The sequence below is a fragment of the Camelus dromedarius genome, chromosome 1 (assembly GCF_036321535.1).
Source record: "Camelus dromedarius isolate mCamDro1 chromosome 1, mCamDro1.pat, whole genome shotgun sequence".
Lineage (NCBI taxonomy): Eukaryota > Metazoa > Chordata > Mammalia > Artiodactyla > Camelidae > Camelus > Camelus dromedarius.
This window is the reverse complement of record NC_087436.1, coordinates 75799848-75823725: the sequence shown is the minus strand read 5'-3', so window position 1 is coordinate 75823725 and position 23878 is coordinate 75799848. Positions and strand designations below refer to the sequence as shown.

Here is a 23878-nt window from a genome sequence, read left to right as displayed (position 1 = left end):
TATATAGCCATTTTCCTAAAAACTTGGACCCAAAAGGTTATTCAATCAAAACTCAAATACCTGTGACCAAGTATCATTCCCTTTCAATAAAAAGCCCTACATTTTCATAATGGTCTACAATAGCTGTCCCCAAATTACAGGAAAAATGTTTTTTCGAAGTTTTCCATTATTCGGGGGAAAATTGCAAAGCTTGTGGCTCTTCCTAGGCCACATTTCTCCCTCAATGTCTATTTTCCAGTTATTTCAGCTTTCATCAGCAGTTTCATCAGAGCCCATTGGGGGAAATCACAGGATCTGGGGAACGGATTAAAGAACTGCAGAGGGCTGGAGCTCACCTATCCCACCTCCTCCTCTCATAGATAAAGAAACCAAGGGATGGAACGGTTTGAGTGCTTTCCCAACATCACGCAATGGCTTCCTGAGAGAGCCGGGACTGGGAGCCAGGTTTCCTGCTCCCCCACCGGGCACGCGTTCTACCACGCCGTGATGCTCACTCCTAGACACGAAGGAAAAGCACCCCGGCAAAGATTACGGACAAAGATGTGCCAACTAATAACGACGCCTCATGCACACACTCGGTGTTTTCTCTGCGCATCCTTTTCCTTGTGGGCAATATCATCCATGCCCATACTTGTCTCTACTACCTGTGCGATCAGGGACTTAAGTGGTATCGCCATCCCTGACCTCTTCCGTGTGCACCACTGCCTGTCCCGTGGTTCTACCTGTGTATTCACAGGCGACTCCAACACTCTTGCCAAAACTGAGCTTATTTTTTATTTCTGCCAAATCTGTTATTTCTGTGCATTTCCTATTTTGTTTTTTGGCTGGATAATCACCCATTCGTCTAAGTCCTCACCATTCTTTTCCCTTTCACATCCTGTTGATTATCCATTTCTGTTGATGTTACCCAGAAATTTTGCACGTACTATCTCATTTCTTCATCTCTACTTGCATGTGTCTTTGTAACTTTTCACCTGGTCTCTCTGCATTTATCTCTTTGCTTTCCAGGCTATTCTCCACAATACCTTCAAAGTCACTTTTCCAGAGTAAATATTCTCTCACTATGCTCTTACCTGTAACTCTGACTATCCTCCTCATGTCCATTAAATAAATAAATATTTTACCCATATAGTATGATTATTTAAGATACGTCATATGATCTGTCCTCTGTTTGCCTAAATTTTACCCCACCAGAGCTTTCCAATGTTAGATTCTAGAAACAGAAAAATCCTTGCAGTTCTTTGAACTCCTTATTTTATGCCTCCATGCCCTTGCATTATTTTATGCTGCTCCTTTTGTCTAAAATACTATCCTCTGCTCACCTTTCCTACTTCTGAGCCTGCTGTCTGACTGTCGTCCTCATAGTCGTCCTTGAAGACCCAGTTCTGCCTGTGATAATAACCCTTCAGTGAAGCTGATAGGCAGAGTTTATTTTTTGATTCTTACACTGCATGTACTTCCATTACTATATATGGCATCATAGTATAATTCCTCATTTAGGTGTCACTGTGGTCTTTATCTCGCCTCAAGTCCTAGCAGTGCCTGAAAGAAGCAGCACGATGAATAAATGGGCATATGTAACAGTGAGCTGCAGAAGCATTTTGCGGTCAGCTGTAACCTGGTATATTTAGAACATCTGACAATAATACTGTCTGGTCAGTGCTGCTTAGACTGGACTCATTGCTCAAGCTATAAAACTGAAATATTTTGAATATTTATAGAATTTTAATAACTATAATTTAGAATGATTATGATTCATATCCACCTTACCCTTTCATTGACACATGAGTTTGTGTCCTCACTATGAAATCATCGGACATAATTATCTCCAGATGACAAATAGTCATTTCAGCATAGCATGCAGATATGGAAAAGACATTTTATCTCTTTTTCAGTAGGGTATTTACCAGAGTGTTTCATGTATTTTTAGTAGCATTTGCATCTTTACCAACCTTTAGTCAAATAAATTATATGACACATTTATTAAGATGCTCTGGACTTCCGTGTTTTAAGAAGACATGTGAATGAAGCGATTATACATGTACACATAGAGCAGATATACGGGTTAAGTATGGTGTTTACTAAGTTAAATGGGGTCACTTAGCTAATGGCAACACTAGCCTAGGGATTGGTGCTTCATTTCAGGACTTCTCATACACGTCTACCACAGAGATGACTGCCTTTGTACCCCTGGGGAACCTAGATGCTTACCTCCTACAAAGGTAAAATATATTTGAATTTGCTAGTTGTACCTCAGTTTTGCATTTTACCCCATTTTATATGGTCTTAAGTAACTTAACTTTTAATGAGACCTTTATAAAACTCTAGAAGTCTGTGCTATGAGTAAGCCAGAGTTTCTAGCACTTCCCTTCTGTTTGTCACATATGCCAGGGATTCTGAGCTGCCGAGTTTGATAAGAAAGGGGGTAGGGGAGAGAGCACTGAGCCCCGTCATAAAAGACTTACATCCAAAGATGGGTGTGCCACTTACTAGCTTTTGATCTTAAGCAAATCATCTGTCTTTTCAGAGTTTCATTTTCCTCACCTTAATAAGAATAATAACATCTGCCTTAACCTCTTCAGAGGATTATTTTAAAAATTGAATGAAAATTGCTCAGAGATCTGAAAACTCGATCTTGGAAAATGAGCAGGAACAAAGGGAGTTCACGCAGCCAGAGTCACATCTAATTATCATCATATTGACCCCTTGTAGCAAAGACACTGTTCCCTCCACCAGGGCCCTTACCTTTGGCCACCATCGCTGCTGGCCCTTAAACCAGCACTGCCAGAATGAATTGTTGCCCAAGTCCTACCTCCAGCTGCAAAGAAGGCTAGAAATGCATGCCTTCAGCTTTTTGGTTTTTGATGGTAGGGGAGATTGGCCTATGAGACACATCCTTGGCGAACGGAATGGAAACTCCCTCAGAGACGAGAGGAGATTAAGATGCTGGGCCTACAACACCTCTTTCTTGACTACTGTCACAGTCTCTTGACTGGTGTCGCTGCCTTCTGCTTTGTTCCGCTCCAACCCACTGACCCTGCTGGCACCAGAGTTCCTTTTTCAAAGGAACATCTGATTTCTGCCACTGCTCTGTTTCCAGCCTTCAATGATCCCCTCCGCTCAGTACCTATATAAATGCAAATGCATTAGAATACACTGCAGACATTTCTAATCAGGTCCTCATCCGCCCCCACCGCCAGGCTCTTCTGGGCGTCCCATCCTCCACTGAACCCTGCTGCCTGCTCGCAATACTTGTTTTCCCAGCGAGTCATGCTGTTTAATGCCTCTTGGTCTTCCCTTTTATAGAAAGAGGAACTGTAAGGAACTAAAACACAAAAGATTAACATACTAACATCTTCCCTTAAAAGAGGCCAGTGTTGTGGGATCTTCCAGACAGGGAGGGGATGAAGGCAGGGCCCTTCCTAGGTTCAGGCTGAGGCTGCAAAACCGAAGGCAGAGAACCCTGATGGAACACTGCTGTTGATGGAGACACTGCCTGCCTGTGGTCAGTGGAGAGGACCGCTGAGCCTGCCCCTACCACAGCACCAGAGCGACAGAGGACAGGGACCCAAGACAAAGAACAGTAAGTAGTCCAGACACAAATTCACACCTCTACCCCGTCTTTCTGGCTGACATGATCCTGGGATGCTTGTTTTGAACCACAGAGGAGGGGCTTTCCAAAAGTCACTCAAATGAGTACAGTGGAATATTTTGCCTGATTACCAATGTGCTCTCACACCCAGTTGTACTTAATGTAGAAGAGGACTGTATACCTAGGGACCAGGAGTCCATGAGACCCATGACTATGCACACGCCTGTTGTCCTCGCACTTGTAGAAGTGACATTCCTTTTGTTGACTGACGAGTCAGCTGACTATGCGGATACAGAAAGTTGTGAAAGGAGCCAGAGTAAACTGTTAACATCAGTTCCCTCTGGCCAAGGAGAATGGGGGGTGTGCAGGGGACTTCTCACTTCATGCTCTTCAGTACTTCTTGACTTTTTCACAGAACTGGTGTATTGTTTTTATAATTGGATTTTTAAAAGCCAACTCAAAAGTGAAAGAAATCATGGAGACTCCTTTGTTGTTTTGTTTTTGGCATTTCTTTAAAAAAAAAAAGTCCCAGAATGTTTTATAAGGAAAGCACAAAAACCACCTGGGAAATGAAGAATAAAAATTCCTTAAGTGGTTTCAAAAAAAGTTGTAATGTTAAACATTATCCAGAGCTGTTTCCACAGAATATTGCTGAACAACGAATGTTGGACATTGTTAACTAAAACGTATGCATCAACACAGCAAAGGATAAAATAAATACATGAATAAAGATGGTGTTGCTGTCCTTTGTATATGCAAACACTGCTGTTTGGGACCATCGGTGGGCCATTAACCTTCCCATGTTTTTCTTACGTTGGCCCCTTGGACGTCTCCCTGCCGGGACAACATCCAGGCTTCCTAATAGGTAACCCAGGTTGCCCTGTTACTTTTCCTGTCCTGTGCACACTGGATTTGATACCACACTCTTCTTTTCAAATGTACATCCGCCATATTTTCTCAATGGATTTTCATTACAACTCTTGAGAATAGACAGTTATTACCTCTTTGCTGATGACAAAAGCTCTTGCAGTTTTGACAGAGCTGGGATGAGGCTCCTAGTCTGCTGACTAGGAGTGAGGTTTTCTCTCTTTCCACCAAGCTGCCTCATCTGCACCCCCAAACTGCCATCCATGCACGCCGTCTTCTGTTAAGCGTTGTTCTAACGACACTGTAGACGTCTGACTCATTCTCCTCTAGTGCTGTTTCTCGGTACCCTATTCTTTTCTTCCACAAGATGAAAAATTGAATATAGACATTCAAATGGAATATGTGTGTGTGTGTGTGTGTGGTGTTTTATTTCCCCAGCCAGGGTATAAGCTCTGTGAAGGCAAGGACCATGTACCCCTACCCCAGACCCATCTCGTGCCTGGCATATAGGAGGAACGCAATAAATGTTTGTTGAATGAATGAATGACTGGGTGTCAGCTACAGGATTAGGTAGAACCCTTTCAGTTGCAAATCCCACATTTAAACTGGCTTGAACAGAGAAGAAATCTGTTGACTCAAGTGTCTAGGAAGTTCAGGAATCAGCTGGCTTCAATTGTAGCTCCCTGAGGTTAGGTTAAATTTCTTTTCTTCTTTCTCCGCCTTCTCCTCTTCCTCTTCTTTCCCCTCTCCCATCTTCCTATTCTCTCTCTCCTTCCCCTCCTCCTCTGGCTCCTCTGTCTCTGTCACACTCTCCCTCCTCAGCTGGGCGTCCTCCACCTCCTCTGTGCGTGGTGAGAATGGCAGCTGGTAGCTGTAGGATCACTGGCCTAATCTGGCCTCCCAGGAGAAAGAAAGCACGTCTACCTCAGCATCATATCTTAATTACAGGAAAAGAAAACGTTAAGATTGGCCAGACCTGTGCCTTACGTGCAAATGGGGTACAGTGATCGGCAGCCCCGCTAAAACTGTGTGGAAGGGGGCGTGGTTTTCCCAGAGGGAGGGATGCTGGGCAGTTGAAAACAAATGTTGGCTGTGTACTTTCATAGGAAATTTTACCAAGAAGTAAAGGAGAGGCTGCTTTTACTACCAAGAGACTTCCAGCCTCTCAGAACTGAACTCTCCAGATGGGGCTCAGTCATGACTTTGAACTATTTGACTTCGATCATAATTTTTTAAAAGATGGACTGAATTTTATGCTTCAAATCCCAAGGTGTTAGTAAGTCAAGCACAGTCGTAAGACAAGCTCACCCACAGCCTTCATATCTAATCTGTTCAGCAAAGCGAGGCTGCAAAACAAGTTTTTTGTTGTTGTTCACTTTGGCTTCCAGCCAAATAGGAACTTTAGAAATTCGTTTGTGGATAAATTTTGTTTCGGTGTCTGGGAGGAAACATGCTGCTTGGTGGCGGCCACAGGACCCAGATTCCCCATTCCAGGGAGCAAGACCTTCAGGCGACACGCTCGATTCTCTCCCCACATGGAAAAGCGCGGGAGGCTCATCTTCCATGTGGCTGTTCAGGCACTGAGAGCGCTGAAGCTCCCGTAGCCTGGTCTTATGGGGAGAAGGGGGTTTTCAGTTTTGAGCGTTTGCTGGTTTGTGCAGGCCCCTGTGTTTGAAAGCTGTCTTCTGGGAAAGAATTAATGATCAGAATTTTTAAAAAAACTTTCCTTATCAGTTTCTACCTTTTGGTACTTTGGTTTTATACCCTTTCCACACTGGCACGAGCTGCCTGAGAATGCAACCATTTTATAAATGAATTAGAATCAGTAACAAGTCCCTATTCTGATGTCCAGAAACATAGGATCAGAGACTTAAAAGTGGTTTATAACACAGAAAGCTTTAAACTAGTTCTTATTTATCACAGCTCTTTTATAAACTGGGTCTTAAGGAGAAGGATCAGTGAATGGTTTGGCTTTTTAAAGTTATAAATATATATAATTAATAAGAAAAACACTGAAGGAAATGAAAACAACCACACATCCTGTACTTCCTGACATCCTCTTTTTGATTTTGTGAAGTTTCCTGTCATCACTTTTCAGTATATTTATTTTTAAGGAAGTTCCCTTAGCAAGAAGATTGAGAACAGCACCCCGTCCCTCTTGACACACACACACACACAGCTCAGAGAGTTAGAAATTTGTATTGCTGTATTCGTCCACAATTTAAGCATCATGGCCACGACATACATCCTTAGGACTAGCCATGGACGATTGGGGAGCAGTGGTGAGAATCCCCAACACTAAAGAGAGAGCAAGAAGTACCATACCCTAGGTGTCTGCGTTTCTCCCAGTGAAGGAGCTATGAAACAAACACTTCATGGTTATTAGCTATTATTGTTAATAATACCATTTCTTGAACTTTTGCTAGGTGTATCACTGTGCTTAGTGCTTTACACACACACACACACACACACCCCTGCATACTACAAATTTGTCTGTGTCCATGATTCTTAATAACAGAGTTTATACTATGGCTGTATTTTTGGTGGTCACCATCCATTAGTGAATCATGAAATTAATTTAATGGGTAGAGATAAACTCAATCTTATAACATCCTTGTGAAGCGAGTTATATTATCCCCAGTTTACAGATGAGAAACACCAGACCTTAGGAGGTTAAGTAACTCACCCAAGTGCACAGAGTTAGTAAGAAGTAAGCATGCATTTGGAGCCTTTCTGTCTCCAAAACCTTGTCTTAACTACTAAGGCTATGTTACATCAGTTAGCAGTTCTGGCTGTGTCACATTACAAACATGACTATATAGAGAAGAATACCTAGCTCCTAATGTGCTCTAGAAAGGAGAGCTTAAGGCTTGTGCGTCATTAACCAGCTTGCATTGTGTTGAATATAGGCTTGACTAGCAAGTGTGTGTCTGCGTGTGTGTCTGCGTGTTTAATTAGAGTTATGGAAAAAATTTTATAGGACTCAATATCATTAATAGAAATGTCAAAACTCTTGAGTGATTTCTTAAGCAAAGAGTTTTTTACTTTTAAAATTTCACAATCTCATCTTATATTTACATGGTACTTCACAACTTATAAACAGGGCTTTCCTGGATGCAACGTGATCCTCAAGCATTCTATAGTCTCTATACATGCGGGGTTTGGATGGCACAGGCTCTAAGAGTGGTTATAGCTGATAACGCCTAGTTATCAGCAGGAAAGACAGCACATCTTGGCCACAAACCAATAGTATAAAAATGGTGCTTACAGATAATCTGCCATTATCAAACTCCAAGCTCTTAAAGAGGTACAAAAGCCACCAAATGAATGATCAAACAGATGTATTTAATAGGTCCTAAAATGTTAAACATAAAAATGCAATCAATACATTGACTCTGGAATGCCAACAGCTTTTGAAGAAAACACCTCTACATTTCAGAAATAACTGTGATGGTGTTTGTTAAATATATTTATTTCAGAAAGAGCTCCCCCAATTACTAGGATCACATCAGTTGTCAGCATTTGTACACTGTCTCACTCACTCTTTGCTTTTTTAGGAAAAAAAAATATTACAGATACTCACACAAACTGTATCCCTTCCAGTTTGTGCTGCCGTTTTATTCAAGTTTCAGTAAGACCTTAACTACCCTCAAAACCTTCCTTGTGAGTTGGTCATAATGCCCATCAATTTCTGCTGCAGGTTAAGGCAATGTGGGTGGTCACAACCCACTCATGAAATCAATTTAGTGAGTACAGACAAGCAATTTTTTAAAAAGTGAAACAAAACAGACTAGAAAATGTCAGAATGTATTACAGATAGGAAAAGTAAGCATGTTTTGTGAAACTTTTATTTGTGTTTTCTGTGTGTATTATGTGCTTACAGAGTGTTGATACTTAACGTGGGTTGCAATCAAAATAAGATTTGAAAGCCACTGAATTAAGGCATTATCTTCAAAAGATATTTCAATGAAAATACAGTTTGGGGGTGGTTGGCTCAGAATGCACAGACATGTTGCTATGTGTAGTGGAGGCTGGAGGAAACTACTGAGAGGTGAGGGGAGTTGACAGCCAAAGCACAAGGAGGAAAAGGGAGCAGAGCTCCCGTGGTCCAGAGTTTGACCTAGTGGTAGTCCTACTCTGATCCCAGCTGTGACTAATGAGATGAAGATATACCTCTGGGTACCACTGGTAGGGAGAAGAGGGAAATGGAGAGGAAGAGAGAGAAGAGGCAAAGAGGGCAAAAAGGGGAGTGTCAGAGTAGGATTGTGCAAGGCAGAACAAAGGTTGCAGTTTATTTTTGAAAAAGACAGAGGGAAAGAAGAGGCAAGAGCAAAAACTAAGATGTACAGGATGAAGCTTGGCAGATCTACGTTAAAAGGATGACTTCAGCTGCAGTAGCATGAGTGTGACTTGAACGGCTTAAAAAACAAAGAAGTATATTGATTAATCTACTGGTTCAGTCATGTCATAAGGACCATCCACAGCTTTAACCTCAATTTTGTTCTTCTTGTGGATTTAGGATGACTATATGAGCAACTGGGACTATGTTCTTTATTTCCATCCAAGGAGAAAAAGAAAGCATTCCTGTGGTTCTCTGACCAGCAAGGGATAACTTCCCAGAATCCTCCAACAAACTTCTGTTTCCATCTTACTGGCCAGAACTGAATCACATGCCCATTCCTGAGTGGGTGACTGACAGAGGGTGGTCATTGTCGGACTTCGCTCTGCAGCTGGGAATCAACCTCCTCCAGGCATATTTGAGAGGAAAGAAAAATTGAGGTTCTTTTGAGAAGAAGGGAAAGTTGTTTTGCTGAGTAGGCAATCAACAAAGTTCACTACATACAAGAACCTTTAAAATTTTTGGTAGCATATCGTACTAGTTCTAGTGGGCTTGATATCTAATATTTCTATCCTTTAAAGAGTTTCATCTTTAGAGACCTATTATGTTATTTTCCTTCTCATAGAAAAATGCTTTTAGGAGGCACTAAAATAAAAGCAAAGAAATCAAGTACAGAGAACTTCTATTTTACATATACTTCATTACCCAAAGAAATCTCAATTTTTACCCAAAAATAATATGTTGTATTCACTCCCCAAAAGACAATGCACAATGATTGACTTCTGTTGGAACAAACATCAGGAAAGAGAACCACTAGCCATTGTGAAGAGCTTATTTCTCTCTCTGACTCCCTCCCCCACTCAGAAGTTATACTTCAGCATTATCCTCATGTGTACTTGCCAACTTTCTGCATCATGACACAAAGACATTGCTGGTTAGGATCATTCTAGCCTGAAGAAAGGCAAGCGCAAAGCCAGCCAGGCTTAGATGAAATGCACACTGTTTGCTGAGTGGCGTGGTGTTTTGAGGGATCCCTTCATAAAAGACTAGCATAAAGTCAATAGCCCAGAGTTGCTCAGATCTGGGCTTTGGTTTCATTGCCACCACCCACCACTTCCCCACCCAGGAGAATTACAGCTAAGTAGTGTTTTAGCTACATCCCCAGGGGAGTGTTGAGTAAGAAGTAAAGCATGCCGGGTCACCAATAAGTCATTTCTGGAAAAAAAGGACATTTCAGGAAAATTAAACAAAGTGTAGAAAAGCCTTAGCTTGCAATCTGTTGTTGCAGAGTTTGAATGATGACTTTCCTCCCAGCTTAAACAAACACCAAGCAGGAAGCGCTGAATAGGAAAAAAAAAAAAAAAAATTCTGTCCAGAGCCATAGAAAAAGAATAGCTCATGATGACTGTCATCATGACCTCACTGCCCGATTAAACAAAATGAAGGCAACTAGTTCTTTAATTCTTTCCAATTGAACTTCTGATGGTTTTCAGAAGTTCCACAGCAGAGACCTGAAAATCCAAGAAATCCAACCAGCCTGGAATGTGGTTTTTCAAAGTTACTTCAGACCTCAGCTAAATTCCCAAAATAGTTTAACCAGTTTGCCCTCGTGCTCTGGCTACAAGGTGCAGGTAAATTGTTCTCCCTGGAACATCTACTAGTGGTAGGGCTCGGGGGAAAGTCACATGTATATCTTGTTCACAGGGATTTGTAAATACCTTGTGAAGTTTGCAATCCATACCCTTCTTGTGTGCACTTTGTGATTTTCTCTGTGGTGAACTCTGCTGTTATCCCCCTGCCTTACTTTTCCTCTGCTGCACAATTCCAATGTTTAGTTGTCTATTAATTGCCACTGTCGTACCATCCCACAACAATGTCAGCCCAAATTTATTAGCTGAGCTCACTGCTGGCTGGCTCCATAGCAACCAGCTGAAAATATTATAGGACTTCCCCCATGAGCCCATACTGAACAAAAGCACATGACCACTTCTTTCTATTTTAACATTTGTCTACTTCAAGAGGAGCTGGGCAGAATTCAGGAAATATTTTTCAGCTGGGAACAGAAATAATCAACCAGGTCGAATGCTAACCCTTCTTTCTTTTGATGCCCTCCTGATTGTCATCTCGCTCTAATGAATGACCCATTCACCTTGAATCAGTCAATTATGTTATCTGAATTTCTATTCTGTGCTTCCTAAAATTGACATTGCTAGGATGAATGAATTCTTATAATAGGTGGGGATCCAGCAAGCCCGTTGATATATTTGACTAAATAATTTCTCTTGTAAGATGTTTTTAAAATAATATTTTAAAATTTCAAAAGCTCCTTGGGGCATTAACTAGCATTATGAAAAAAGCCTAAGACACTGATTTTTGTTCTCTTGTGAGACTCCTTCCAGCTTTAAAATGCTATGAATTTATGAATAGATGCTACTGTATTCCCAGTAGGAGATTCTGGATTATTATTTTTTATGAAGGTTGAAGAAATTAGATATTGACGAGGCGATGTGAATCGATGCATAAAGCACCAGAATAGCATGATTCTGCCATTGTTTAATAATGCACAAAATAGGTACTAAACAACTATTTCTTGAATCTTGTCAACGTTACATTTTTCAGTTGCCTGTTTGGTAATTATACAAACTATATGTAGTGCTATTTTCAAAATGATGGCTCATTTTATGGAAATACATTTTATGGCTTGTATAACTGCAACATGTTTAGAAGGGAATTTATTTCCTTTGTGCTTTGGTAGGATGAGATCTGTCTTTCCTACCATCCTACACGGGGTCTCCTTGTTTGCTTACGTACATGGATGACTTTAGAGAGGATTATGAAAGCACTCTTTTTCCTTCCATTAGATAGAAGTCAGGTATTAGAAGAGTGAAAGCCATAAAATTCCTCTTCAGGAATATGCCAAACCAGGCAAACAAACAGAAAAGCATTTGCCTCACTTGACCCTAACCATGCTAGTTCGGTTCAACGTCTTCTCTGCTGAGATCCGTCCCCTTGCATAGTCAGAGCTAGACCAGGTGACGCACTTTGTTCCATAGGAGATAAAAGGGCACCCTTACCCCTTTTGGTGTTAAAGGCATCACCCCGTATCCTTTAGCAACCCTGCCAATTTACCACGACAGTTCTCTAACCACCTTTTGGAGCTTGCCGCCTGGTTCATATTTCAGACTCCTTACTTCAGTAACCAACTGAGTCATTCCAGGTGCATTCAGCCTGGGGTCTCCCTGGATCCCATCATCATCATCATTATCACCATCATCATCGTATCTCACACATTGATTACTATGTGCCAGCTAAGCCGTATGCTTTACATGCATTATCTCATTTAAATCTTAAGACAACCCTATGAGGCAAGTACTGTTATTCTGTGCTCAGGTTATTAAGAAAGCATAGCAAATAAGTGATAGAGGCAGGACTTGAACCCAAGCAGTGTCTTAACTGCTATTCTCTGCCTCCTCCCAACTCTTGCCCAAAGGGAGAACTGAGTACAAGCCCCTTGGGTAAGAGCCAGACTTCCTAACCATATGGTGTCAGTGCCAATCTGAGGGAGGATGTAGGTCCAGCTGCACTGAATGATTCTGCTTTCCAATCGTCTTCCCTTAATTCTTAGTGACAAGAGGCCTTACTAATTTCCTTTGTATTTGAAATCAGCCTTTTACTTTTTATACATACAATATGCTACAGAGAGCCCAGATTGCATTTATTATGGGCTATTGTGCCCTTTGTCTCTGTTCACAAGGGCTCTGGCTTGGCCTTAGCTTGTAGGTGAAGTCATCTTAGAAAAAGTCAAGAGCCACAGAAACAGGGTTTAAAAAACGACAAACATTGCAGGCATTTGTTTTACACTCCCACAGTCTTTATTTTCCAATTTTTGTTAGTTGAAAACAAGAATAGTAAGACTTCTTAGAAAACAGTGGCTCTTTAGATATATCCACAACTACCTATAAACAAAAGCCAAATATACTCACCCCACACAAACCAGACAATATTAAGACGTCTTGGGAAGTGCCTTTTATCTGTAGGTATGCTGCAGAAACATAATCCCAGAAATGAAGGGAAGACATATATGGCAATTACTTGCTTACTCTTTTTTATGGCATATAAACCAAAACAATAAAAAGACTAAAGTGGGGGTTCCGTAAGAACTTCGTGGTGACTTTTAACGGTGGCACTTTCAGTTGTCATCTCAGTCGGTCTGATCAGAGATATTACAGAGGAAGAGAAGGTCCCTCTGAGGACCTGTCTTGCCTCCTGGAGACAATCAAGGCAAGAGAATAGTTCCACTGGGGATTATATGGGTGCAGGGCAGGAATATTGCTAGGGAAAAGAACAAAGGGGGGAGGGTATAGCTCAATGGTAGAGTGCATGCTTAGCATGCACAAGGTCCTGAGTTCAATTCCCAGTACCTCCATTAAAATAAATAAATAAACAATAAATTTTAGAAAACCTAATTACCTTCCCCCCCAAAAAAAAAAAAAAAAATTTTAAGGGCTGGGAAGGGTATAGCTCCATGGTAGAGTACATTCTTAGCATGCACAAGGTCTTGGTTCAATCCTCAGTACCTCCAACAAATAAACAAACAAACGAGCAAAAAACAAACAAACCTAATTACCTGCCCCCTCCAAAAACAACAAAAAAGGAAAAAACGGCCCTTTCACTTAATAAGAATAAATAGAAACCTAGCAAAAGCCTTCAGTTGGTAGGAAGTGAAACGTAGTTATGAGTTCTGAGTGACAGAAACAGGAAGGAAGAGGGTGCAGTCCCTCAGGATGTGTCGCGTTTAGCCTGTTAGGAAACCACACGACAGGGCACGTGGTAAACTCTATCTCTGCTCCTGCCTCAACCGTCTCCTCTTGGAGTCTTAAATCATGTTGGATTTTGATCTAATGAGCAGGATAACTGATCCTGAAAGGTGATCACCCACCTGAATACAAGGTTCTGGACAGCAGGGATCTAGTCTGTTTTGTTAACAGCTGTACTGTGAGCACCTGGAACATAGTAGGTGCTCAGTGAGTATTTGTTGAATGAATACATGTGCACCTCAGAGCCCAATAATTTGACAGCAGCCTAAGAAATATTTGGGGCTTTTTTTTTTTTTTTTTTTTTTTTTTTTTTGCTCTTCACCTAAACAGTGATGACCAAAAAGAAAAGAAAACAGAAAAGAACAAGAAAAGAAGCAGGAGAGGTCCACTGTCATTTGCCATGTCAGCTGACTTATTTTGTTCATATTCAGTTTGTATTTGTGTCTTCCTTGTGGGAAAAAAATGCCAGAAGATTACCAAGGAATAATTGTGTTTTTGTGTAAGTGTGTGTGTTCATGTGTATGTGTTTGTAAGTGTTCATGTTGATGTAGGTATATCAAATCATATAAATATAGCCATATCTAGAGCTGACTTTAGTTAACTCTTCATCAACCCTCCTGAAATGAAAGACTTTAGTAATTCTCCTGATTCAGCAGTAATTATTTAGAATTGTAAGAAACGAGGTTGAGTCATTAACAAAACAGCCCATCCCTACTAATAAGAGAAAGGTAATCTGGGAAGGTCACTCCTCCACCCCAGAAATCTCATGACATCTAAATTGGGAGCTGGTGGCCATGTAAACAAATTCAAATTACCTTCCAGCAAAAACCTCAAACGACTTGTTTGCGATGGTTTCGGCTAGGAGACCTGAATCCAGATCAAACTCTAAAGCCACAGAAGTCCTGAAATAGCGGCAACAGAGACACAGTCATTACAGGAGGCTTAGGAAGGTTCAAAGGAGGTTAAAAAAAGAAAAAGAAAGAAGAGAAAAAGTGGCAGCAAGAGAAGCTGGTGGCGTTACCCATCCCTCCCGGAAATGTTGATGATATCCTCGGAAGAGGAAGGGGAAGGAGTTAGAGGGCAAAATGAGCAGCCTGGTCGGGGACAAAACAGGAAACAGGAGTGCTGATGAAACTGAACCGTGAATCAGAAAGAGAGCAGAGCCTCAAAGCTTCAGGGCTGTTAAAGACACCGGAAGAGGGCAAAAGAAAAGTGGTGAGGACTGATTCCGAGTGAACTACGTATTAAATAATGCATTTACAAACAGATAATGAAGTCTCAGGTTTCCTATTGAAATGACCTGGAAACAGACTCAGGTCTATTAGAGTCATTCCAGGGGGTTCCTATTATACTAGATTTGCACTGGATCAAATATTGCTTGAACTAAGCAGACCTTCACATTTAGGGGAATCCTTTTGTTGTTGATCTATAGAGATATCTCATGATAGTGTTGGTTAATAGTAATAGATAACGTTTAGGACGTTGCCCATGTTGACCTAAATAAGGAGATAAACTAAGGCAAGCTCCCAGAATCTTTTTTTTTTTCCTTTGCCAACCTTTAGAAGGGGAGACAATGGTCAGTAAAATGCCCAGAATTTAGGAGCAACCCAAGGAAGGAAAAAAGGCGTCTAGAGACAATAAGTTCTAGAGTGGTAGAACATGAAATCCAGCTAGGATGTTATAAATTACAGAGTTCAATTCCCTTATTAAAGTGAGTAACATTCTGACACCCCCCAATTAACAGTCTTGCTAAAACTGTCTTAGTATGTGACAAAAATTACTTGACCAAATAAGGGATGACGAGTAGTTATTTTTCTTATATTTACTTAATAATATTGAAATACTCTGGGGGAATTACTGGGTTAATAAGCTAATGTAATGAATATTGTTATTCATAAAATAACAACAATTTAGTGTGGTTAAGTGATTTGCCCAAAGTCACGTAACAAATTTGCTTTTTCAAATTTCTCCAAGCCTCATTTCATCCAGGAATTATACTATTGCCAGCAAGGCCCAAATTGGATTGAATTTCAGCTTATGTCATATAGTGATAGTTGTTTGTAAAGGAATGAAAACCTTGCTTCGACATCGAGATCTTATGTTTCTCATTTGGCTGCCACCCCAGTACTGTGGCATGTGGAGGAGACTTCCTCAAACAGTCAGGACAGTTTGGGACGCTCCACTGCTCTTTCCTAACCCAGCTGGTTTGCCAGGCTCCTTGGGTTAGGAAATGAGCTCCTCAGGCACTGTTGCTCAGAGTTATTTAAAGTCTTAAAGGCAAATTCTAAATAAACAGAAAGTCCCGCAAATACACATATGGATTAGGTCAACACAAAATACCAAAAGGATTTTACTCGGAGCACAATTGTGTTGCCAAGAATTTGAGGACAGATGTAGAAAGATGAACATGCTGTGACCACAGTGGAAGGACATTCTTCTGTGCTGAAAAAATTTCCGGGATGCCTCGTTTTATGCTGGTGTTGATGTCAATATGCTTTTTAGTACAGTCAGCCCTCTGTATTTGCGGTTCTGCCTCTGTGGATTCAATCAACCACAGGTGGAAAACGTTGAGGAAAAAAATAGTTCCAGAAAGTAAAGTTCCAAAAAAGCAGAAGTTGAATTTGCTGCATGCTGCCAACTATTTACTTAGCATTTACATTATATTAAGTATTATAAGCAATCTAGAAATGATTTAAAATATATGGGAGGATATACGTAGGTTATACACAACTATGCCATTTTATGAGGGACTTGCGCATCCGAGGATTTTGGTATCCACGGGGGTCCTGAAACCAACCCCCTGTGAATACTGTAAATGCTTCTGGGCTAAGGCTCTCAGGGAAGAGTTGTCAGCTTAGTTCCATGTAGGATGTGTTTCTAAACTAGACATCTACGATTTCCTTTGATTTGGATTATGAGGCTCAAATTTAATCACGTAATGAAACACTTGAAAATCATGTTGCTTTTTACAGAATGAAATAAAATACAAATACTTGTTATAGAAAAAGTATATTGTTTTTTATTGAATCAGATATATTGTGTACTATTATGAAAAGCTGGTAATATTAAAATCAAAAGAATAGGAAATACTATGGAGGAAAATTTAAAATTGAGGAAATTCTATCCACTGACTTATCTTTTTTCTTAATATTTTGTGTGGAAGAGACTGCTTGTTGTCTACCCTTACCTCCCATTTCCCCTTCCTCCTTAACAGAACCCTAATTTTTAGCTAGACACAGAGTCTCTGTGGAAAACTACATTTCCCAGCCTCCTTTGGGGCTAAGTGTGGCCACGTAACTATTTTCTGTCAATTTCATAAAAGCGACATTCCTAGCTGGGAAGCCCAGACAGGCTGCTGAAAGGGATTCTGCTCAGCTAGGAGGGGTCCTTTCTGCTTTTCCTTTTTCTGACCTGCAATGCAGATGTGATAAATGGAACTATAACAGCCCTGAGATGGCCTTAATAATAAAAGCCACATGTTAGGACAATGGAGAAGAAAGATACAACACCCTGCAATGGCCATAGTTGGACTGTCTCCCTCCAGACTTCTTTTATCTGAGGGAAAAAATCTCCCCAAATTCTGACTTTCTTTAGGCACTGGTAGTGTATTTTTGTGTGTGTGTGCAGCAAAACCTAATCCTAACTGATACATTAGCAATAAAAAATCCTCTAATATTGAATTTTAGAGGTTGAACACCTAAAACTACTAGTAGTCGGTATAATACTGAAGTATAGTTTGAACCACAGGTTTGGTTATTATTGTGTGCTTTCTTAGAGAAGCTATAAAAAGAATGATTGAAACTAACTTCTATTTTTAGTTTTGGAAATCTTGCTTTTACCAAAAAACAAAAAAGAAGAAGAAGAAGAAAAGGAACATTTCATTAGATTTTATTAGTTCCTAGATTCATTCTCTCTCTCTCACTAATATCTAGCAATGGTCTAAGTTTCATGTTACTCAAAATATCTACTTTCCTACACATTTATAGACAAACATAATTATTTCCATTTTTACAGAGGCAGCAACTGGATTTTCCTCTTCATTACATCATTCTGAGGTACATAAGACTATTATTATCACTAATACACATAAAGCAGAATCATGAAATGCTCACGTGATCCGAGCCAATCCCTTGTAAACAAGTTGGCATCTAATAAGTACCTGCCGGCTGCCTGGATGGGTGACAGGGTGAGTGAATGAATAAGGGATATGAGGCCTAGGTCAGTTAAAGGAGGTATCTGTCCCAACACTGGAATTAAAACTAGGATTTCCTCACCGCCAGTCTAATTTTTTTCCCCATTACACTATGCTGCCTCTCCCTAGAAATTCACTCTCCAGTTTGCTGAGTTGCCCCTTTGGGTGGACTGTCAGTGAAAGGCAGTGTTCAGACGGTCATCAATGGTGAACTTCAACTGATGCCCAGCACAACACAGCACACACAAAAGAGTTTGCTTTCACTGGCAGCTCTCCCAATCTTCACATTTAATACTGTGCCAACAGCCATTGTCCTTGACAAGTGACTATGCTGTGGCAACACAGGATTCCCTCTAGCAAAGTCCTTCACATGGATAGCCAGCAAGGAGTTCCATTTCTAGCTGGGCCTGACCCCTTCACACAGCTAGACTGTTTCACTTGAGAAAACATTCCAGGAGGCTCTGCATTCTGGTGGTGGTGGTTTCTCTTGAGGGTTTAAAGATTTGAACAAGAAACACCTGAGCCATAGTGGACTTGATAAAAAATTTTTTAAATTTTTTTTTTATTGAAGAATAGTTGATTTACAATGTTGTGTTAGTCTCTGGTGTACAGCATGGTGAATCAGTTACACACACCCACACATATATATTCTTTTTCACATTCTTTTTCATTATAGGTTACTACAAGTTATTGAATATAGTTCCCTGTGTGTGGACTTGATTATTTAGAACATTTTATTCCTTCTTAACTAGCTGAGAAATGATTAAGAGCCAGAAAGACCTAAGACCATCACCCTGATTCACCCTACAATATGTCTCGAAAGTCAAGGTACATTGTTTTGCAGATAACCAAGGTAGAAATATTAAGTGATTTCTCCTAAGTCATTTAATTAGTCGATATATTAGCTATGAATTCTAAGTCCTGTATTAGGGAGCTAGTGGGAAGAAATTCTAAGCTTTCCACTTAACTAACTGTGTGGCTTCAAAGAAATTATTCTTTCTAAACCTCAATTTTAATATATTTGTAATTGGAATAATATTCTTTGACTCTCAAAGTTATTGAAGGTTTGAATGAGATACTGTAAGGTGCCTAGCAATTTAGAAGCCTCTCAATTCCGTATTGTTTTCATCCCCTTCCCCTTTGATCTGAGCTCCATTTTCAGAAATTCTTGCCACATTCTGTGACCAAGTACAAATGCTGAGTAACTCCGAATAACCGTTTTTCAAAACCTTCTTATTTTGCTTTAATGGACGGAAGTTTTGAAATTCCTATAATATGTACTATTTACAAAAATAACCAAGAAGACACTTGGCCTGGTTCACTTGACCTGCGATCATTCTGGTTCTTTTGTGTACTTTTGGCCCAGACTCTGTAATAGGAATCAGAATATTGGGTAGAGAGGTTTTGGTGCCTGTCACTTTCTCATGATCAGGACCCAGAAGTCCTTTCTGATGCTTTTTCATAGTTTGCCTTTACGTCATTCAGCAAGTATTTTTAAAGTTCCAACTATGTGCCAGGCGCTAACTGAGGTGCTAAGGACAGAGTAGTGAACAAAACAGATGAAAATCTTCTCTGTTGGTTGGGGGGAGACAGACAATAAACCAAATAAATATGGTGTATTGGTGTGTGATATGCATGATGGAGCAAAATAAGGCAGAAAAGGAGATATGGAATGTCGGAACAGGAGTTTTGCAATTTACATATAATGACTGGGAAAGGTCACACAAGAAGATAAACTAGTGAAGACTTGAAGGAGGCAGGCAGAGATCTGGGAGGAGTATAAAAAGCACGGGGAGTACTTAGACCCTGAAGAAGGAAAGTGCCCAGCATGTCCTAAAATAGCACAGCAGCGACAACGAAACAGAACATAGTAGAACACACAGGGAGGTGGGTACCGGGGCAGGGAGGGGCAAGATTGTGTATGGCCATGATAAGGACTTCTAGTCTTTCACTCTAAGTGAAATGAAAGCCTTTGGTGGATTTGAGCAGAGAGGTCACATGATATGACCATTCTGACTACTGTATTGAGAAATAGGCTGAAAAACAGTGAGACCAGTAAGGAGCCTATGGCAATAATCCAGTGAGAAACTTTGCAAATACTTGCTGTTGGATTGGATGTGGGGTGTGAGAGACAGAGAGGAGTCAAAAAGAACTCCCAGTTTTTTGGCATGAGGAAGAAAAAGATGGTGTTGCCATTAACTTACGTGCAGAAGACTACAGGGTGAACAGGTTTGGGAAAGGTCAACAGTTTGGTATGAGACATACTAAGTTTGAGATGATTGTTAGAACATGAATAGAGATGCCATGTAGGCAATTGGATTTCACATGAGAGTATAGGGAAGAAATTTGGGCTGGAGAGATAAATTTGGGTGTTGACAGCCTATACAGGATATTTAAAGAAGAAAAGACGAATATATGTGTGTAGAGGCAGGCAGGTGGCTAAGATAGGTAAACAGAGAATTCAGTCTCATGGCTCAGAGAACCCGCTCCTTCAGATCATTCGGATATAGGATGCCTGGGAAAGAGAAAAGGGAACCATTGAGTTCAACAGTTTTCAAATCTTTCCAGTGAAAAAGATGATCAGCTATAGGATAGCACTGTCTAGACTGGGGTCTGGGGCTGGGCATGAGGAAGCTAAAGGGACTATGGGTGAAATGTATAAAATAAGGCTACTGAGAGTGGCTGGGGACTCCCCGACTCACCCACAGTGATTCAAAGACACTTGTTGGATGTTCAGACTTTGTAATATATTGCTCATGCAGTATGATTTATCTGTTTACAACTTAAGAAAATTAAAGAGTACCCAGATTCAATAATTCTACTTCTTGACATGAACCCTAAAGAAATAAATTTAATTGTATCAAAATATTTATACGAACAGATATTCACCACAGTGCTATTTCTTAAAAACAAACAACAAACAAAAAACAACTGGAAACAATCTAAGTGCCCCAAGAGGGGGAATATTTAAATAAATTGTCATTTACCTCTAGGATGAACTATTACATAGCCATTAAAAGCAATATTTATAACAAAGCTTAATGACATGGGAAATGACTATAGTATAATGTTAGATAAATGTTAACATAAAACCATATATAATAAAAAGAATGAAATAATGCCATTTGCAGCAACATGGATGGACCTAGAGATTATCATATTAAGTGAAGTAAGTCAGAGAAAGACAAATATCATATGATGTCGTGTATATGTGTAATCTAAAAAAAAAAATACAAATTTTATTTACAAACCAGAAATAGACTCACAGACATAGAAAACAAACTGTGATTACCAGAAGGGAAAGGAGGAAGGGATAAATGAGGAATTTGGGATTAATAGATACACATTACTGTATATAAAATAGGTAAACAACAAGGACTTACTGTGTAGCATAGGGAACTATATTCAGTTTCTTGTAATGAGCTGTAATGGGAAAGAATCTGAAAACATACGTATGTAAGTACATGTATAGCTGAATCACTTTGCTGAACACCCAAAACTGACATTGTAAATTAACGCCTCTTTAATAAAAAATAAAAATTAAAGACAAAAAATATATATATAATATGATCTCAATTCTATATATTCATGTGTGTAGAGAACACAGAATGAAAATAAATATATCCAGTCTATGTCAGTGGTGGACTTGTGTTTTTCCCTGTGTTATACATCTCTGTTTTTCCAACTTTTCCATCAGGAGTAGATATTATTTTTATAATCATATTTAAAATTTTTGATAGAGAACTTTTTAAGCAAAGATTAAGAAATTCCTGAGTCGGCCCCAGTCTCCCTTGGGTCTCTGGCTGCTGTTTCCTCTGCTCATTTCAATTATAGGCTCTGTGAGGTTGCCCCAGTACTCGGTACCTTGTCCCAGAACAAATGGCCAAACGTGAGTGATTGGACAAAAGCCCTCAGGATGTTGAATAAGGGCTGAGCTGGTGGAAAACCTGTGACACAGGTGTGATGGATCCAGGAGTGATCTCCTTGGAGCTCTGAGGGTTTCATCCGCCTGAGATTCCACCCATTCAAGCTGGCTATGGGCCCTACAGTTTCCAAGCCACCTAGAACTCATCATAGGTGCCTGGCTGGCTTTAGTCACTTATACTTCTGAATTCTTTGTAGTAGAGTCATTTCCTGTTTAAATCTCTTCAACTTTTCTTCTTTGACCCAGTACTGACTGAACAGTATCTCTGTTCTGCAATGCATGAAAGATTCTTCACAAAGTAAGCTGTTCATGATATGTTAGCCTGTCGCAAAGAAAAGGCAAAGTAAATGAGAACTTCAGTTAGCCCGTCGGGTTTGGGAGTGACCGGCAGTAATCGCAGGTGCTGCACATACACAAACTGGATTAGTGCACAGCATTTTCTGTGTTGGTAAATCCATCCAGCTTTTCCCTGGGAGGCTGACTGTAATATCCTTCTGCCCCTTTAAGACTGGGAAACCACCCAGGCCTCCGGCTCTTGGCAAGCGACAGATTGACTTCATGTTGTTACTCAGCATTTTGTTTCTTATTGAAATGCCAAGCTCTGCACAACCGGTTTGTAAAGTCTGAAGATCCTCTGGGCGCGCCCAGAAATGTAGCAGCCCAGGAAGAGAGAACTGAAAAGGACAGAGTGAGAACAGGAGAAAGGCTTTACAGTGCTGAGCAGCTTGAGTCAAACCCATGTCAACAGCCCAGACTCTCGTTACTCCCCAGGGCCTGTCTGCTCTCTTCTCTTGCAATCCCACCGACTCTCAGAGGAGCCGCTCTTATGCTGCCTTCCCAGCCTAATTTGCTCTGTTCTGTGTTCTTTAGGACACTTTTGCTTTTCTGTCTTGCTTATAAGTCTTCTTTGTATCCTACTCATTTACGTATGTCTTATGTATGTGCATTTCCCTACTAGATTGGAAGCATCCTAGACAATTAGAGTGACCCAATTTAGTTTGCATCCCTCTTCATGAGCATACGGCCTTGCACTTTATTAAACAACAACAAAAAAATGCTTGAATTGAATGGGATTAACTCCCTGTCTAAAGAAATGGTCTGATTTATAATAGATCTGCTGACTCATACACAATTCCAGCCTTCCTTGGGTGGACCTGAAACCTTGGGTGGACCTAAATTACTCCTGGGTTTGTTCCAGCTTTAGCAAAGGCGGTATTTCCCAGGGTTGCGATGGCTTATAGAAATCTCAGTCTTCAGTGACCTTTGTGTCTGTCTTTAAACAGTAATGGAATCACATTCATTTTAATAGTTCATATACAAATATCACAAGATACTGAAAAGAGTAGCATGGCCTTGTTTAATGAAGAAAAGCAAATTCTTGAAGTGGTTTTTTTTTTTTAAGAAAATAAATTCCCAAGGCATAGGGGATTAAATTCAACTGTCATTGTAGGTAGATAAAACGGAATGTGATAAATTAAAACAGTAATGTAGATCTATGCTTCTTAGCGTGGAAGAGTTCAGAATACTTTACTCAGTTTAAAAAAAAACCTAAAAAGTAATATGTTTGTTATGATCCCATTCTTTTTGTAAAAACGAAACGAAACAAAAGATACCTTCTATGTAAAATATGTGTACACTTTCCTGGAAAAAAGTTTGAACAATAATTTAGAAAATGAGTTCTCCTCTAGTTAAAGTGTTCATCACAAGGATTGGATACAGTACAATTAGCTAATTCTGAAACATCCTTTATATGAGCCACTCTTAGTGATAACTAAAACTGATCTGGAATTACCATCATCAGAATAGGAAAAAACCCTGCTTCTTAACCTGGCTGTTACGAATACTGTTCTGTTAGGGGAAATGTGCAGCCGCCACAATAGGGAATGAGGGAACTGAATGCGTGGAGTGAAGGGCAAGCAAGGAAGGGTCTGTGTTTGTTTTTGTACTTTTTAAAAAAATTTAAGCCTCATTTCTTTCTTTTCCTTCTTTCTTTCCTTCTTTCTTTCTTTCTTTCCTTCTTTCTTCTTTTTTTTGCCAGAGGAAGGTAATTAGATTTATTTTAATGGAAGTACTGAGGATTGAACCCAGGACCTCGTGTGTGCCAAGCACATGCTCTTACCACTGAGCTATACCTCCCCCCACCTTC

At 40.2% G+C, this 23878-nt stretch overlaps 1 long non-coding RNA gene across 4 annotated transcripts in view; it reads left to right on the top strand.

Annotated features, from left to right (window-relative positions):
* The first annotated feature begins 3316 nt into the window (after positions 1-3316).
* The window catches only part of LOC105091715 (uncharacterized), a 64940-nt gene continuing 44378 nt past the window's right edge, over positions 3317-23878 (top strand). For all 4 annotated transcript variants that reach the window (XR_837393.3, XR_010380869.1, XR_010380868.1 and 1 more), the window contains exon 1: positions 3317-3583. This is a non-coding gene — a long non-coding RNA (uncharacterized LOC105091715). The remainder of the gene's footprint in view (positions 3584-23878) is intronic.